This window comes from Salmo salar, chromosome ssa20, assembly GCF_905237065.1.
Source record: "Salmo salar chromosome ssa20, Ssal_v3.1, whole genome shotgun sequence".
Classification (NCBI taxonomy): Eukaryota; Metazoa; Chordata; class Actinopteri; order Salmoniformes; family Salmonidae; genus Salmo; species Salmo salar.
Window position 1 is genome coordinate 4,576,273 of NC_059461.1, and position 16,514 is coordinate 4,592,786.

General features: G+C 41.8%; 1 long non-coding RNA gene across 3 annotated transcripts; it reads left to right on the forward strand.

The window, feature by feature from the left end:
• The first annotated feature begins 6,992 nt into the window (after positions 1-6,992).
• On the forward strand, positions 6,993-9,483 carry LOC106579828 (uncharacterized). 3 transcript variants are annotated; one of them, XR_001322757.2, is made up of 5 exons: positions 6,999-7,234; positions 7,550-7,663; positions 8,385-8,544; positions 8,708-8,784; positions 8,888-9,483. It is a non-coding gene; the product is annotated as an uncharacterized lncRNA (long non-coding RNA). The 3 variants fall into 3 exon arrangements; XR_006761087.1 differs by having other exon boundaries at positions 6,993-7,409; positions 8,385-8,784; XR_006761086.1 differs by having other exon boundaries at positions 8,385-8,784.
• The last annotated feature ends 7,031 nt before the right edge of the window (positions 9,484-16,514 follow it).

Sequence of the window (16,514 nt, forward strand, 5' to 3'; positions counted from 1 at the left end):
TGGCTAGGGGGCAGTATTTTCACGGACGGATAAAAAAAGTACCCGATTTAATCTGATTAGTACTCCTGCCCAGAAACTAGAATATGCATATAAGTATTAGGTTTGGATAGAAAACACTCCAAAGTTTCTAAAACTGTTTGAATGGTGTCTGTGAGTATAACAGAACTCATTTGGCAGGCAAAAACCTGAGAAGATTTCATGCAGGAAGTGGCCTGTCTGACAAGGTGTCGTTCTTCTTGTCTCTGTTTATTGAAGAGTGAGGGTCTTAGCTGTCCCGTGACACTTCCTACGGCTGCCATAGGCTCTCAGAAGGCGGCAAAATGCTGAATCGTGGCTTTGCAGGCTCTGGCTGAAACAAAGTAGCGCGTTTGGGTAGTGGCTGGTTACAGTACTGTGAGACTCAGGCTCGTGCCCGCGTCGACCGAAAGCTTTGTTTTCTTTCCTCTGTTTAGCTAAATGGACATTCCCGGTCGGAATATTATCGCTTTTTAACGAAAAAAATTGCATAAAAATGGATTTTAAACAGCGGTTGACATGCTTCGAAGTACGGTAATGGAATATTTAGAAATCTTTTGTCACGAATTGCGCCATGCTCGCGACCCTGATTTACCATTTCGGATAGTGTCTGGAACGCACGAACAAAACGCCGCTATTCGGATATAACGATGGATTATTTTGGACCAAACCAACATTTGTTATTGAAGTAGCAGTCCTGGGAGTGCATTCTGACGAAGACAACAAAGGTAATGAAACTTTTGTAATAGTAAATCTGAGTTTGATCAGGGCTAAACTTGGTCGGTGTCTAAATGGCTAGCCGTGATGGCTGGGCTATCTACTGAGAATATTGCAAAATGTGCTTTCACCGAAAAACTATTTTAAAATCGGACATATCGAGTGCATAGAGGAGTTCTGTATCTATAATTCTTAAAATAATTGTTATGTTTTTTGTGAACGTTTATCGTGAGTAATTTAGTAAATTCACCGGATGTTTGCGGGGCGTATGCTAGTTCTGAACGTCACATGCTAATGTAAAAAGCTGGTTTTTGATATAAATATGAACTTGATTGAACAAAACATGCATGCACTGTTTAACATAATGTCCTAGGGTTGTCATCTGATGAAGATCATCAAAGGTTAGTGCTGCACTTAGCTGTGGTTTTGTTTTTTGTGACATTATATGCTAGCTTGAAAAATGGGTGTCTGATTATTTCTGGCTGGGTACTCTGCTGACATAATCTAATGTTTTGCTTTTGCTGTAAAGCCTTTTTGAAATCGGACAGTGTGGTTAGATTAACGAGAGTCTTGTCTTTAAAATGCTGTAAAATAGTCATATGTTTGAAAAATTGAAGTTTTCGGATTTTAGAGGAATATGTAATTCGCGCAACGCCCATCATTGGATATTGGAGCAGGTGTTCCGCTAGCGGAACGTCTAGATGTAAGAGGTTAACCTGTTGGGGCTAGGGGGGAGTATTTGCACGGCCGGATAAAAAACGTACCCGATTTAATCTGGTTACTATTCCTGCCCAGTAACTAGAATATGCATATAATTGGTAGATTTGGATAGAAAACACTCTAAAGTTTCTAAAACTGTTTGAATGGTGTCTGTGAGTATAACAGAACTCATATGGCAGGCCAAAACCTGAGAAGATTCCATGCAGGAAGTGGAAATCTGATTTGTGGAATCACCTTCAACACTTTCCTATGAAACACACCGTGAGTTAGGATTCATTTAGCACTTCCTAAGGCTTCCACTAGATGTCAACAGTCTTCACAAAGTGGTTTGAGTCTTCTCCGGTAAAAACTGACCGAACGAGAGGCCTGGAAAGTTGGTCATAGAGGGAGGGCCATTACTACTATGACGCGGGCGCCCGTGGGTACCCTCTCGTTCCGAAACGTTTAGTAAGACAATGCAATCGTCCGCCTTGAATATTATTGAAGCTCTGATTGAAAAAGGCCCTACAGATTTATGTTATACAACGTTTGACATGTTTGAACGAACGTAAATATATTTTTTTTGCACATTCGTGACGACAAGTCCCGCGCGGTTCAGTACATTATGAGTAGCCTTCGGAACGCGCTAACAAGAAGGAGCTATTGGGACATAAATTATTAACTTTTTCGAACAAAACCTCATTTATTGTGGACCTGGGATGCCTGGAAGTGCCGTCTGATAAAGATAATCAAAGGTAAGGGAATATTTACAATAGTATATTTGATTTTAGATGGTTCCAAGATGGCGCTAATCTGTATCGCCTAGCCTATTTTTCTGAGCATAGCACCTCGTTTATTGCAAAGTGTGATTTCCCAGTAAAGTTATTTTTAAATCTGGCAATGCGGTTGCATTCACGAGATGTTAATCTATAATTCTTTGAATGACAATATTACATTTTAACAATGTTTTCGAATAGTAATTTTGTAAATTGTTGCGCTGATTCACCGGAAGCATTTGAGGGAAAATAGTTTCTGAACGTCACGCGCCGATGTAAAATGCTGTTTTTATATATAAATATGAACTTTATCGAACAAAAAATGCATGTATTGTGTAACATGATGTCCTAGGAGTGTCATCTGATGAATATTGTCAAAGGTTAGTGCTGCATTTAGCTGTGTTTTGGGTATTTGTGATGCATGCTAGTTGCTTTGAAAATGGCAATGTGATTATTTTGGGCTGGGTACTCTCCTAACATAATCTAATGTTTTGCTTTTGCTGTAAAGCCTTTTTGAAATCGGACAATCGGCCTTCCCTGTGGCTCAGTTGGTAGAGCATGGTGTTTGCAACGCCAGCATGGTGTTTGCAACGCCAGGGTTGTGGGTTCGATTCCCACAGGGGGCCAGTACAAAAAAAAAATACAAAAATGTATGAAATGAAATGTATGCATTCACTACTGTAAGTTGCTCTGGATAAGAGCGTCTGCTAAAATGACTAAAATGTAAAAAAATGTAAAATGGACAACGTGGTTCGATTCAGGAGAGGTGTATCTATAAAATGCAGCCATTGCAGCCATGTTGGAGCCTCATTAACATGACACTACAACATTCTATAACAGCCATGTTGGAGCACCATTAAATCTACTTGAAAATCTATGGCAAAACCTGAAAATGTCTGTCTATTAATGATCAACAACAAATTTGACAGAATAATGGGATAATGTTGCACAATCCAGGTGTGGAACGCTCTTAGAGACTTTCCCATAAACAGCTGCAATCGCTGCCAATAGTACTTCTACAAAGTATTGACTCAGAGGTGTGAATACTTATGTCAATTCAATATTTTTGTATATCATTTTCAATACAGTTGCAAAAATTTCAAAAAACATGTTATCACTTTGTCCTTATGGGGTATTGTTTGTAAATGGATGATACAAAACATGCATTTAATCCATTTTGCATCATGGGGTATTGTGTGTAGATGGGTGATACATTTTTAAATGTTGATTTAATCTGTTTTGAATTCAGGCTGTAACACAACAAAATGTGGAATAATTGAAGGTGTATGACCACTTTCTGAAGACACTGTATGTACAGTACATAGCTACCTCAATTAGCTTGCACCCCTGCACATCGATTCGGTACTGGTTCTCCCTGTATATAGCCATGTTATTACCTCATACCCCTGCACATCGATTTGGTTTTGGTTCTCCCTGTATATAGTCATGCCATTATAATGTACCCCTAAACATCGACTTGGTACTGGTACTCCCTGTGTATAGCCATGTTATTACCTGGTACCCCTACACATCAACTCGGTACTGGTACTCCCTGTATTTAGCCATGTAAATTTGTTTTATTTTTTATTATTCGTTATTCACTGTGTATTTATTCCTTGTGTCATTATTTCTATTATTTAAAAAACATATCTTAATCCTTAACTCTGCATTGTTGTAAATGTAAGCATTTCACTGTTATTCTACACTTGTTTACGAAGCATGTGGTGAAAAATGTTTTATTTGTATGTAACTGGTGAGGCGTGTGTGTTCTGCTGTGTAGTGTGTGTGTGTGTGTGTGTGTGTGTGTGTGTGTGTGTGTGTGTGTGTGTGTGTGTGTGTGTGTGTGTGTGTCTATCACAGGAGGTGATAATTCTAAACCAAGGCTCTCACCACCTTCAACATTTTAGTATAGCATTTGGTCATGCATGCTCTTTCAACAGACTGACCACTCAACTTAATCCCTGAAAGTATATAATTAATAATTGAATGGAAATGTTACTGAGCCATTACAAATAAATACTGTGGGAACCTCACAAAAATGAAACATGTTCAAATCAAACACTGCTGTTAATAGGTAATGATGCTAAGATCCATACCAGTGTTCCTCTCTCTCTCTCTGCAATAGAGCTTTGGTCAAAGGTAGTGTACTTTATAGGGAATAGGATAGGATGCCATTTAGGACTCACACAGTGACAGATCCTCCCAGGTGTTGGGGCTGTGGGAATCAATGTGTGGGTAGATAGAGTGGCATGTGGTCCTGGCTTGACTGGCAAATTACATCCTGTCTTGACTGACAAACGACAGCCTGTCTTGACTGGCCAACGACGGCCTGTCTTGACTGGCAAACGACGGCCTGTATTGACTGGCCAACAACGGCCTGTCTTGACTGGCCAACGACGGCCTGTCTTGACTGGCCAACGACGGCCTGTCTTGACTGGCAAACGACGGCCTGTCTTGACTGGCAAATGAGGGCCTGTCTTGACCGGCAAACACCAGCCTGTCTTGACCGGCAAACACCAGCCTGTCTTGACTGGCAAACGACAGCCTGTCTTGACTGGCAAACGACAGCTTGTCTTGCGTTCTAGACTAGAGAATAGTGAACATAGCTCTATAATCCAATATAATCAGTGTTATTGTACTAGATACAGGTATTTACTGCATCTTTTGTTTTTTACATATTGTTGAGTGATTGGTTACTTTCATGAGATCCCTGCTCACTAAAAGCCAATAAAGCCGGTAGCAAAGTATCCATCAGTGTAGAAAACTGCAAACAACTAAAACCCTTTCTTCTCTCGACTGACTCTACGGGGGGAACAAGGGGAATCGAGAGGCAATTATGATGAACAGAGTCTAACAATGATTACTATGTCTAGAACCTGTGTATATAGCTGCTGTAGCATTAATCCCTAAGCAACGAGAGCAATCGCAGTAGGACACCGACCCAGCAGCCTTCCACCTACAGTACATAGCAGGACTCTAAGCTAGACATAACAGAGATCATTTGATTGAAATATATAGATGCTGAATCTCACTTAAATTCAAACTAAGAAATCTTGAGTTGAGATATTCCCCAGCCATTATACAAGGGGCCTGTTCAGGAAGAGGAAATGTTACTGAGCGTTCAGATAGAAATGGATAATGTAGATATATATGACTGTCAGATAGATCTGACATGATTTCCTATTCTATCTATTCTATTTCTATCTGTAATGTTCAGAACATTTCACATCACTGAATACACCCCAGTTGCACCATACACAAACCCCCGTGACATCTAATTTACCCTACTCTTTACAAATGATTATATTTAATGAAGCCATAAATTGCCTGCCTGCTTTATCACATTCTTAAGTGCTGGCTGAAAAGATTCATGCGTACAGCCTATAGCTCTTGAAAGAAACTCCAGAATATATTTGAAGAATTGAAAGGATTCATAAAAGCCTTATTTCCGTTGTGAAATATTGAAGGAGGACAAAATAGATGTGTCATGTCATGGTATGTCATAGTCGAGAGAGAGAGAGAGAGAGAGAGAGTGTGTGTGTGTGTGTGTGACTATTCACCCCAGTGATCAGATGAAAGCCATTTGCCCTCCACTTTTATTTGTAAACAAAACTATTGGTGCTCTGTGGATAAATTATCCTCTTGTGTAGTATATTTCATGATTTTATTTATTTATGTACAAACAGGAGTAACTATATAATTTCTATTTATTTCATTTCAATTTACCAAGGGGTGCTACAGCATCTTTGATCGACATACACAATTATTGCCCTACTGCAGGGTTCTACCTTTGGCCATCCCTTATCAAGTGGACTTTGTCTGAAACAAATACCACACATACAAAATAGGCTACCTGTCAAAATAAACAAACATGTTTCACTTGAAATTTCACCCTTTTTAATATGTAATGATGACTGATGAAATCTCTGGTTTAACGTGTTACACAGCTGGAGAGACAAGGTCAGTGTCTCAAATATCTCCCTATTCCCTATATAGTGCCCTAATTTTGACCTTTTTTGACCACTTTAAAGGGAGTGTTGTTTGGGAACAAACTAAGGTATACTGTATATGTTCCAGAGTAGAGTCCCATTCAGTCCTACTGTGTGAGAGCAACAAGAGGAAGATGGAGCATTTTCTAACTGTTCTGCTGCTCACTGTAGTGACCCTGATAATCACCACAACAGGTCAACACCAGTACAACACACTGAGCCAGGAGGAGAAGAAATACGTGGACATGGCTATCGTACACGCCAACGAGCAATACAAGACGAGGGGAGAACACATGAATTACATGTCAATGCAAGGATAAACCCGTGGTAAGTAAATGTTTTGCTAATATAGGCATAATTGTATTAATTGTATTAAATAAAGCCACAGTCTGGCATTGGGAAAGATGATCAATGGTCTTTTTATTTAATTTATTTTTATTTTTAATTCCAGCCCCTGTCCCCGCAAGAGGCCGTTTGGTAGGCCGTCATAGTAAATAAGAATTTGTTCTTTAACTAACTTGCGTAGTTATATAAAGGTTAAATAAAACAAAAATAATATCCCTTGTATACCAAAACTATCAGAACTCAGGATATGACCCAGATGCAGACAGCTAGAATCACAAACAGGGGACAGGCCCAAACAGGGGGCAGGCCCAAACAGGGGCAGGCCCAAACAGGGGGCAGGCCCAAACCGTTGGCAGGCCCAAACCGTTGGTAGGCCCAAACAGGGGGCAGGCCCAAACAGGGGCAGGCCCAAACAGGGGGCAGGCCCAAACAGGGGCAAAGCAAAAGACAGGTTGAGGGTAGGCAGAGGTCCGTAATCCAGGGCAGAGTCAATAAGGTACAGAACGGCAGGCAGGCTCTGGGTCAGGGCAGGCAGAGGTTCGTAATCCGGTCAAAGTCAGGCAGGTACAGAACAGCAGGCAGGCTCGGGTCAGGGCAGGCACAATGGTTAGAAGCGGGGAGAATAGGAAATAGAAACTTGAGAAAACAGGAAGACGGGAAAGCATGCTGGCAACTGACAAGGAGAGAACACAGGTATAAATACACTGGGGAAGATGGGCGACACATGGAAGGGGGTTGAGACAAGAACAAAGACAGGTGAAACCGATCAGGGTGTGACAAAAACAAGTGGCGGGGACCTCGTTTTGTTGTTTTTCAAATCCCAGAACGGAGCTTTATTACATGGTTTTACATCATTGTCCCCCATCAGGTGATAATTACAAAAAAAATTGTAACATTTTTATTTACAGAAACCATGTATTTGCAGGAATATAACACACGTTTAACTAAAGTGACGCTACCATTTCTCTCTGTATTTGTCAGTCACTTTCAAACGACCTTCTGTTACAGATCAAACCATACTACACCTTATTCAACATGTTCCTGAAGTCAACAACTTGTACCATGGCCAACGTAGCAAGTGAACACAAACATCGCCCTGAATGCAGTTTTAAATCCAGCAGGGTAAGTAACAAAAACAGATTAATTGTAGGCTAACCAATACACAATCGGACATTCAGTGAAAAAAAATCTCATTGATTTATCAAGACCAGTACCCATGCTTTTCTCAGAGCAACGCAAAACCGTGCTGAAATAGTTGACCACACGTAGGTGGGTTATTGCTTCAAATCCTATTATAACAATTGGATGACTTTAGGTGTTCCAATAAGCAACCATTTGTTGCCTTCATTAGCCTACTTTATTCCAATATTTCTGTCATTCAGTGATATTTATTCCCATAGTAATTCGTTATAGATCCATCCAGATGTGGTTAGAAAACAATGCATTTGGTGGGCTATGCAAAAGAGATGGGAGAACTGACATGCCTTGCAAACATCCATTAATACATTTAAAGTCCCTAAACTCAGTAAGAGTCTATTGTCCTGCTGATAGCCCATCAAGGGTGGATGGCTTATTTTGAATTCTTAAAAGGACTCCAGCACATAGAAGAGAAAGGAGCCTTGAATAATTTAACATGTTGGTAGAATACTGTTAGACTTGGGGATTATGGTCACGGATGGTGCTATTCGTAAACGCTATCATCAGGTGTCTGTGTCACGCCGAACAAAAAAGCCCAGGAAAATTAACAGGTACAGTAGGCTAAAATACTGTAAAGTAGACCTAATAATGCTAAAAATAATGCTTGGTCTTTATAGTATGTTGCACATTTTTATTCCATTTCCAGTGAGACTGTTCAAGCCATCGACTCACTGATGGTTGAAGATGATAAGCGATCGGCAGTCTGGAATCTGCTGGCATCACGGCTCAACATCAACATCACACTAATCAGAGTCAGAAGACAGTTGAAGAAACTTGAATTGACTTATGGAAAGGCTCTGACATACGTATATATATAAAAAAATCTCTCTCTCTCTCTCTCTCTCTCTCTATATATATATATATATATTCATTTTTTTCCAGAACATTAATCACATGTTCTCTTGTTTTGTACTGTCTAGTTTCGACCCAATGATTCGTCTGACAAACAAATAACTTTGCGTCCTGCAGGCCCAATGACATAATCAAGAGATATGCTGGACCCTATGTCAGAGAAGTGTTTTTGGGACCACATTTTTTCTTTCAAGGTAGGATTATAGCAATATTTTGTTATGTTTAGGCCTATTTACACACATTTATTTTACCTAGTGTTGCCTGTTAGGGTAATGTCATTTTTTTCTCCAAATGCAGACAATGACCCAAAACACACTGCCGCCCGTGTTTGCGTTGCAAATGAGGTCATAAACTGGGTCAAGACGCCAGCAGAGTAACACTTTTAACAGCACATTACTCAACACTAATGAGACTCGCATCATCCACGGTAGGCCTACAGTATATCTATAAATATTTTTTTCATCTCTACATGTAGGTCTCCTGATCAAACTTGTTTGGCATTAACTGAAATCATTCATCCGTAACTCAGCCAAGCCAACAAGCAAATATGAACTGGTGAAGGCCATCAAGATGTTTTGGCTTGAGAAACTGATGATACAACAGTGCAACAAATACATTGATCATCTCAGCAAGGTTTTACCCGTGGTCATGGAGCTGGGGGGAAGTGCAACTAAAATGTAGCTGAGGTGTACAGTAGTTGAAATAAACTGCATTTTGAAAGAGTCTTTTTATCATGATTTTATTAATGAAAGCATAAAGATGTTGATGTACAAATACTGTACAGTATATGTTTTATCCGACATTTTGCAGTTGATTGAGGTTTTGAGTTAGAAATGTACAACTTTAGAGTACTTAAACATCAAATACATTGCAAGTTGAGAGGGATTTTTCACACCTAGCCGAGCTATTAGACCACCATTTTGTAAATAAATGGAGGTATGAAGAGTCTATTGTCCTGCTAATAGCCCATCATGGAAACGTTGTTTGTAGAGTTCACACCCTAATACACTTGTGAAAAACAAGTGTTTGAAAACATGTTTTCAAAATGCCTCCAGCTGTCCATCACTACAGTAAATTAAAACACAGCATCTACAAATATATTATTGAATTCGATCAAAAAAATAAACACACATCATCTTCAATTTTATACTAACAAGTGGTTGCCATGGTGAAAAATCCAATAATAATACCCCATAATGACAATGTGAAAACAAGTTTGTAGAATTTCTGGAAATGTATTACAAATAAAAAACTGAAATACCTTATTTACATAAGTACTCAGACCCTTCGCTATGAGACTCGAAATTGAGCTCAGGTGCATCTTGTTTCCATTGATCATCTTTGAGATGTTTCTACAACTTCATTGGAATCCACCTGTGGTAAATTCAATTGATTGGACATGATTTGGAAAGGCACACACCTATCTATATAAGGTCCCACAGTTGACAGTGCATGTCAGAGCAAAAACCAAGCCATGAGGTTGAAGGAATTGTCCATACAGCTCCAAGACAGGATTGTGTCAAGGCACAGATCTGGGGAAGGGTACCAACAAATGTCTGCATTATTGAAGGTCCCCAAGAACACAGTGGCCTCATTCATTCATAAATAGAAGATGTTTGGAACCACCAAAACTCTTCCCAGAGCTGGCCGCCTGGCCAAACTGAGCAATTGGGGGAGAAGGGCCTTGGTCAGGGAGGTGACCAAGAACTCAATGGTCACTCTGACAGAGCTCCAGAGTTCCTCTGTGGAAGTGGGAGTACCTTCCAGAAGGACAACCATCTCTGCAGCACTCCACCAATCAGGACTTTATGGTAGACTGACAAGATGTAACCACTCCTCAGTAAAAGGCATATGACAGTCCGCTTGGAGTTTGCCAAAAGGCACCTAAAGGACTCTCAGACCATGAGAAACAAGATTCTCTGGTCTGATGAAACTAAGATTGAACTCTTAGCCTGAAGGCCAAGTGTCATGTATGGAGAAAACCTGGCACCATCCCTATTGGGAAGCATGGTGGTGGCAGCATCATAATGTGGGGATGTTTATCAGCGGCAGGGACTGGTAGACTAGTCAGGATCGAGGGAAAGATGAACGGAGCAAAGTACAGAAAGATCCTTGATGAAAACATGCTCCAGAGTGCTCAGGACCTCAGACTGGGGCGAAGGTTCACCTTCCAGCAGGACAACGACCCTAAGCACACAGGCAAGACAATGCAGGAGTGGCTTTGGGACAAGCCTCTGAATGTCCTTGATTGGCCCAGCCAGAGTCTGGACTTGAACCCGATCGAACATCTCTGGAGAGACCTGAAAATAGCTATGCAGCGACGCTCCCCATCCAACCTGACAGAGCTTGAGAGGATTTGCAGAGAAGAATGGGAGAAGAAGACTTGAGGCTGTAATTGCTGCCAAAGGTGCTTCAATGTTCTGAATACTTATGTAAATATTTCAATTTCTGATTTTTTTATAAATTTGCTAACATTTCTAAACACCTGTTTTTGCTTCGTCAGTACGGGGTATTTTGTGTAGATTCATGAGGGGAAAAAACTATTGAATCCAGTTTAGAATGAGGCTGTAACGTAACAAATGTGGAAAAGGTTAAGGGGTCTGAATACTTTCAGAAGGCACTGTACATAGCTCTAGTGATTAGGCACAGAGCCATACCAGTAACACAATATATACAGGAGTTAGGGGTAAAGTGACTAGGAAACAGGATAGATAATAGACAGTAGCATCATATGTGGTGAGTTTGAAAGGCTGTAACACAACAAAATGTGGAATAATTCAAGGTGTATGAATACTTTCTGAAGACACTCTATGTATAGTACATTTATTATGTTTTTATTTCACCTCTATTCAATGAGGTAGGCCAGTTCAGAACAAGTTCTCATTTACAACTGTGACCTGGCCAAGATAAAGCAAAGTATGAGGTAGATGAAGTAGTTGGATGGGCTATTTACAGATAGGCTGTGTACAGGTGCAGTGATCTGTGAGCTGCTCTGACAGCTGATTCTTAAAGTTAGTAAGGGAGATATGAGTTTCCAGCTTCAGGGATTTTTGCAATTCTTTCCAGTCATTGGCAGCAGAGAAATGGAAGGAAAGGCTGCCAAAGGGGGAATAGGCTTTGGGGGTGACCAGTGAAATACCTGCTGGAGCGCGTGCTACGGGTGGGTGCTGCTATGGTGACCAGTGAGCTGAGATAAGGCAGGGCTTTACCTAGCAAAGACTTATAGATGACCTGGAGCCAGTGGGTTTGGTGATGAATATGTAGTGAGGGCCAGCCAACGAGAGCATACAGGTCGCAGTGGTGGGTGGTATATGGGGCTTTGGTAACAAAACGGATGGCACTGTGATAGACTGCATCCAATTTGCTGAGTAAAGTGTTGGAGGCTATTTTATAAAGGATCGGTAGGATAGTCAGTTTTACAAGGGTATGTTCGGCAGCATGAGTGAAGGATGCTTTGTTGCGAAATAGGAAGCCGATTCTAGATTTAATTTTGGATTGGAGATGCTTAATGTGAGTCTGGAAGGAGAGTTTACAGTCTAACCAGACACCTAGGTATTTGTAGTTGTCCACATATTCTAAGGCAGAACCGTCCAGAGTAGTGATGCTGGACAGGCGGGCAGGTGCGGGCAGCGATCGGTTGAAAATAATGCATTTAGTTTTACTTGCATTTAAGAGCAGTTGGAGGCTACGGAAGGAGAGTTGTATGGCATTGAAGCTCGTCTGGAGGTTAGTTAACACAGTGTCCAAAGAAGGGCCAGAAGTATACAGAATGGTGTCATCTGTGTAGAGGTGGATAAGAGAATTAGAAGCAGCAAGAGCGACATCATTGATGTATACAGAGAAAAGAGTCAGCCTGAGAATTGAACCCTGTGGCACCCCAATAGAGACCGCCAGAAGTCCGGACAACAGGCCCTCCGATTTAACACACTGAGCTCTGTCTGAGAAGTAGTTGGTGAACCAGGTGAGGCAGTCATTTGAGAAACCAAGGCTGTTGAGTCTGCTGATAAGAATGTGGTGATGGACGGAGTTGAAAGCCTTGGCCAGGTCGATGAATACAGCTGCACAGTATTGTCTTTTATCGATGGCGGTTATGATATCGTTTAGGACCTTGAGCGTGGCTGAGGTGCACCCATGACCAGCTCAGGAACCAGATTGCATAGCGGAGAAGGTACGGTGGGATTCGAAATGGTCGGTGATCTGTTTGTTAACTTGGCTATCGAAGACCTTAGAAAGGCAGGGTAGGATAGATATAGGTCTGTAACAGTTTGGGTCTAGAGTGTCACCCCCTTTGAAGAGGGAGAGGACCTTCCCAATCTTTGGGAATCTCAGACGATACGAAAGAGAGATTGAACAGGCTAGTAATAGGGGTTGCAACAATTGCGGTGGATAATTTTAGGAAGAGAGGGTCCAGATTGTCTAGCCCAGCTGATTTGTAGGTGTCCAGATTTTGCAACTCATTCAGAACATCAGCTGTCTGGATTTGAGTGAAGGAGAAATGGGGGAGGTTTGGGCAAGTTGCTGTGGAGGATGCAGGGCTGTTGACTGGGGTAGGGGTAGCCAGGTGGAAAGCATGGCCAGCCGTAGAAAAATGCGTATTGAAATTCTCAATTATCGTTGATTTATCAGTGATGACAGTGTTTCCTAGCCTCAGTGCAGTGGGCAGCTGGGAGGAGGTGCTCTTATTCTCCATGGACTTTACAGTGTCCCAGAACTTTTTGGAGTTTGTGCTACAGAATGCAAATTTCTGTTTGAAAGAGCAAGCCTTTGCTTTCCCAACTGACTGTGTATATTGGTTCCTAACTTCCCTGAAAAGTTACATATCGCGGGGGCTATTCGATGCTAATGCAGTACGCCACAGGATGTTTTCGTGCTGGTCAAGGGCAGTCAGGTCTGGAGTGAACCAAGGGCTATATCTGTTCCTGGTTCCATTTTTTTTGAATGAGGCTTGCTTAGTTATGATGGTGAGGAAAGCACTTTTAAAGAATAACCAGGCATCCTCTACTGACGGAATGAGGTCGATATCCTTCCAGGATACCCGGGCCAGGTTGATTAGAAAGGCTTGGACAAGACATTTTAACATTAGGGAGAGGCATGCATAGCCGAGTGACCATTGGGAGGCTTGGCGAGCTGGAGACACGGCGATTCAGACAGCTAGCGGGCCGGGGCTAGCAAGCTGGCAGATGGGCCTTAGGGGAGACGTCGTGACGGAAGAAGTCTGTTGTAGCCCCCTCGAACGGTTACGTCGGCAGACCAGTCGTGTTGGATTGGCAGGGCTCCGTCTAGGCAGTAAAAGGGTCCAGGCCAATTGGCAAAATAGGTATTGTAGCCCAAGAAATTGGCTGACGGTCCTCTTCAGCTAGCAGACTGATTTGCTCTAGAGAGCTAGCGGGCCGTGGCTAGCAGGCTAGCGGATGGGCCTTCAGGGGACGTCGCGATAGAGGAGCCTGTTTACACCCCTCGGGCGGATTACGTCGGTAGACCAGTCATGGTGGAATCGGCGGGGCTCCGTGTCGGCATTAAAAATTGTCCAGACCAATTGGCAAAATATGTATTGTAGCCCAAGGAGTGGCTGATGGACCTCTTCTGCTAGCTGGGGGATGGGCCTAGCACGAGGCTAGTTCCAGGCTCACTGGTGCTTGCTTCGGGACAGAGACATTAGCCAGGGGGTAGCCACTCAGATAGCAGCTAGCAAGCTGCGATGATCCAGGTGAAAAGGTTCAGAGCTTGTGGTAGGAAACCAGAGATGTGGAGAAAGAACAGTCCGGTAAGTTCTGGGTTGAAACGCGCTGTGCAGACTGGCAGGACTTGACTAGGCTAAGGTTAGCTGATGACCACTAGCCGTGGCTAACTGACTATTAGCTAGTAGCTAGTTAGGTGGCTAGCTTCTGTTGGGGGTTCCGGTTCTAAAGTATAGAAAGAAGCAGATCCATACCACATTGGGGGAGGCAGGTTGCAAGAGAGTATGTTGAAACTGAGTTTAAAATATAAAAAAAAATATATGAAATATATAAGAAGAAAAAATATATATACACGGGACACGACAAGATGAAGACAAAGACGTCTGAACTGCTAGCTAGCTAGCTAGCTGCTATCCATCTTAGATGTCTCATACAGTAGCTACCTGAATTGCCTCGTACCACTTCACATCGATTCGGTGCTGGTTCTCCCTTTATAGCCATTTTATTACCTCGTACCCCTACACATCTACACGGTACTGGTACTCCCTGTTTATAGCCATGTTATTACCTGGTACCCTTCCACATCGACTCGGTACTGGTTCTCCCTGTATATAGCCATGTTATTATCTAATTTTATTTCTTTATTTCACCTTTATTTAACCAGGTAAGCTAGTTGAGAACAAGTTCTCATTTACAACTGCGACCTGGCCAAGATAAAGCAAAGCAGTGCGACACAAACAACAACACAGAATAAACGCATGGAATAAACAAGCGTACAGTCAATAACACAATAGAAAAAAATAAAGTCTATATACAGTGTGTGCAAATGGCGTGAGGAGGTAGGCGATAAATAGGCCATAGTAGCAAAATAATGACCATTTATTAGATTAACACTGGAGTGATAAATGAGCAGATGATGATGTGCAAGTAGAGATACTGGTGTGCAAAAGAGCAGAAAAGTAAATAAAAACAATATGGGGATGAGGTAGGTAGATTGGGTGGGCTATTTACAGATGGACAGCTAGTTAGTGAGGGAAATATAAGTTTCCAGCTTCAGCGATTCTTGCAATTCGTTCCAGTCATTGGCAGCAGAGAACTGGAAGGAAAGGGGGCCAAAGGGGGTGTTGGCTTTTTTGAGATAAACCTGTTGGAGCGAGTGCTACGGTTGGGTGTTGTTATCGTGACCAGTGAGCTGAGAGAAGGCAGAGCTTTACTTAGCATAGACTTATAGATGACCTGGAGCCAGTGGGTCTGGCGACGAATATGTAGTGAGGGCCAGCCGACTAGAGCATACAGGTCGCAGTGGTGGGCGGTATTAGGGGCTTTGGTAACAAAACGGATGGCACTGTGATAGACTGCATCCAGTTTGCTGAGTAGAGTATTGGAAGCTATTTTGTAGATGACATCGCCGAAGTCGAGGATCGGTAGGATAGTCAGTTTTACTAGGGTAAGTTTGGCGGCGTGAGTGAAGCAGGCTTTGTTGCAAAATAGAAAGCTGATTCTAGATTTGATTTTGGATTGGAGATGTTTAATATGAGTCTGGAAGGAGAGTTTACAGTCTAGCCAGACATCTAGGTATTTGTAGTTGTCCACATATTCTAGGTCAGAACCGTCCAGTACCCTTGCACATCGACTTGGTACTGGTACTTGACTTGACTTGGTACTGGTACTCCCTGTATATAGCCATGTTATTACCTGGTACCCCTGTACATCGACTCGGTACTAGTACTTTCGGTATATAGCCATGTTATCAGTGCTGGAAAAAGTACCCAATTTTCATACTTGAGTTAAAGTAAAGATACCTTAATAGAAAATTACTCAAGTAAAAGTGAAAGTCTCCCAGTAAAATACTACTTGAGTAAAAGTAATTGGTTTTATATATACTTAAGTATCAAAAGTAAATGTAATTGCTAAAATATACTTAAGTAAAAATATAAATAATTTCACATTCCTTATATTAAGCAAACCAGACAGCATGATCTTCTTGATTTATCAATTTATGGATAGCCAGGGGCACACTCCAACGCAAAGACATCATTTACAAATGAAGCACGTATGTTTAGAGAGTCCGCCAGATAAGAGGCGGTAGGGATGACCAGGGATGTTCTCTTGATGTTTGTGAATTGGACCATTTTCCTGGCCTGCTAAGCATTCAAAATATAACGAGTACTTTTGGGTGTCAAGGAAAATGTATGGAGTAAAAAGTACATTATATTCTTTAGGAATTTAGTAAAGTAAAAGTAAAA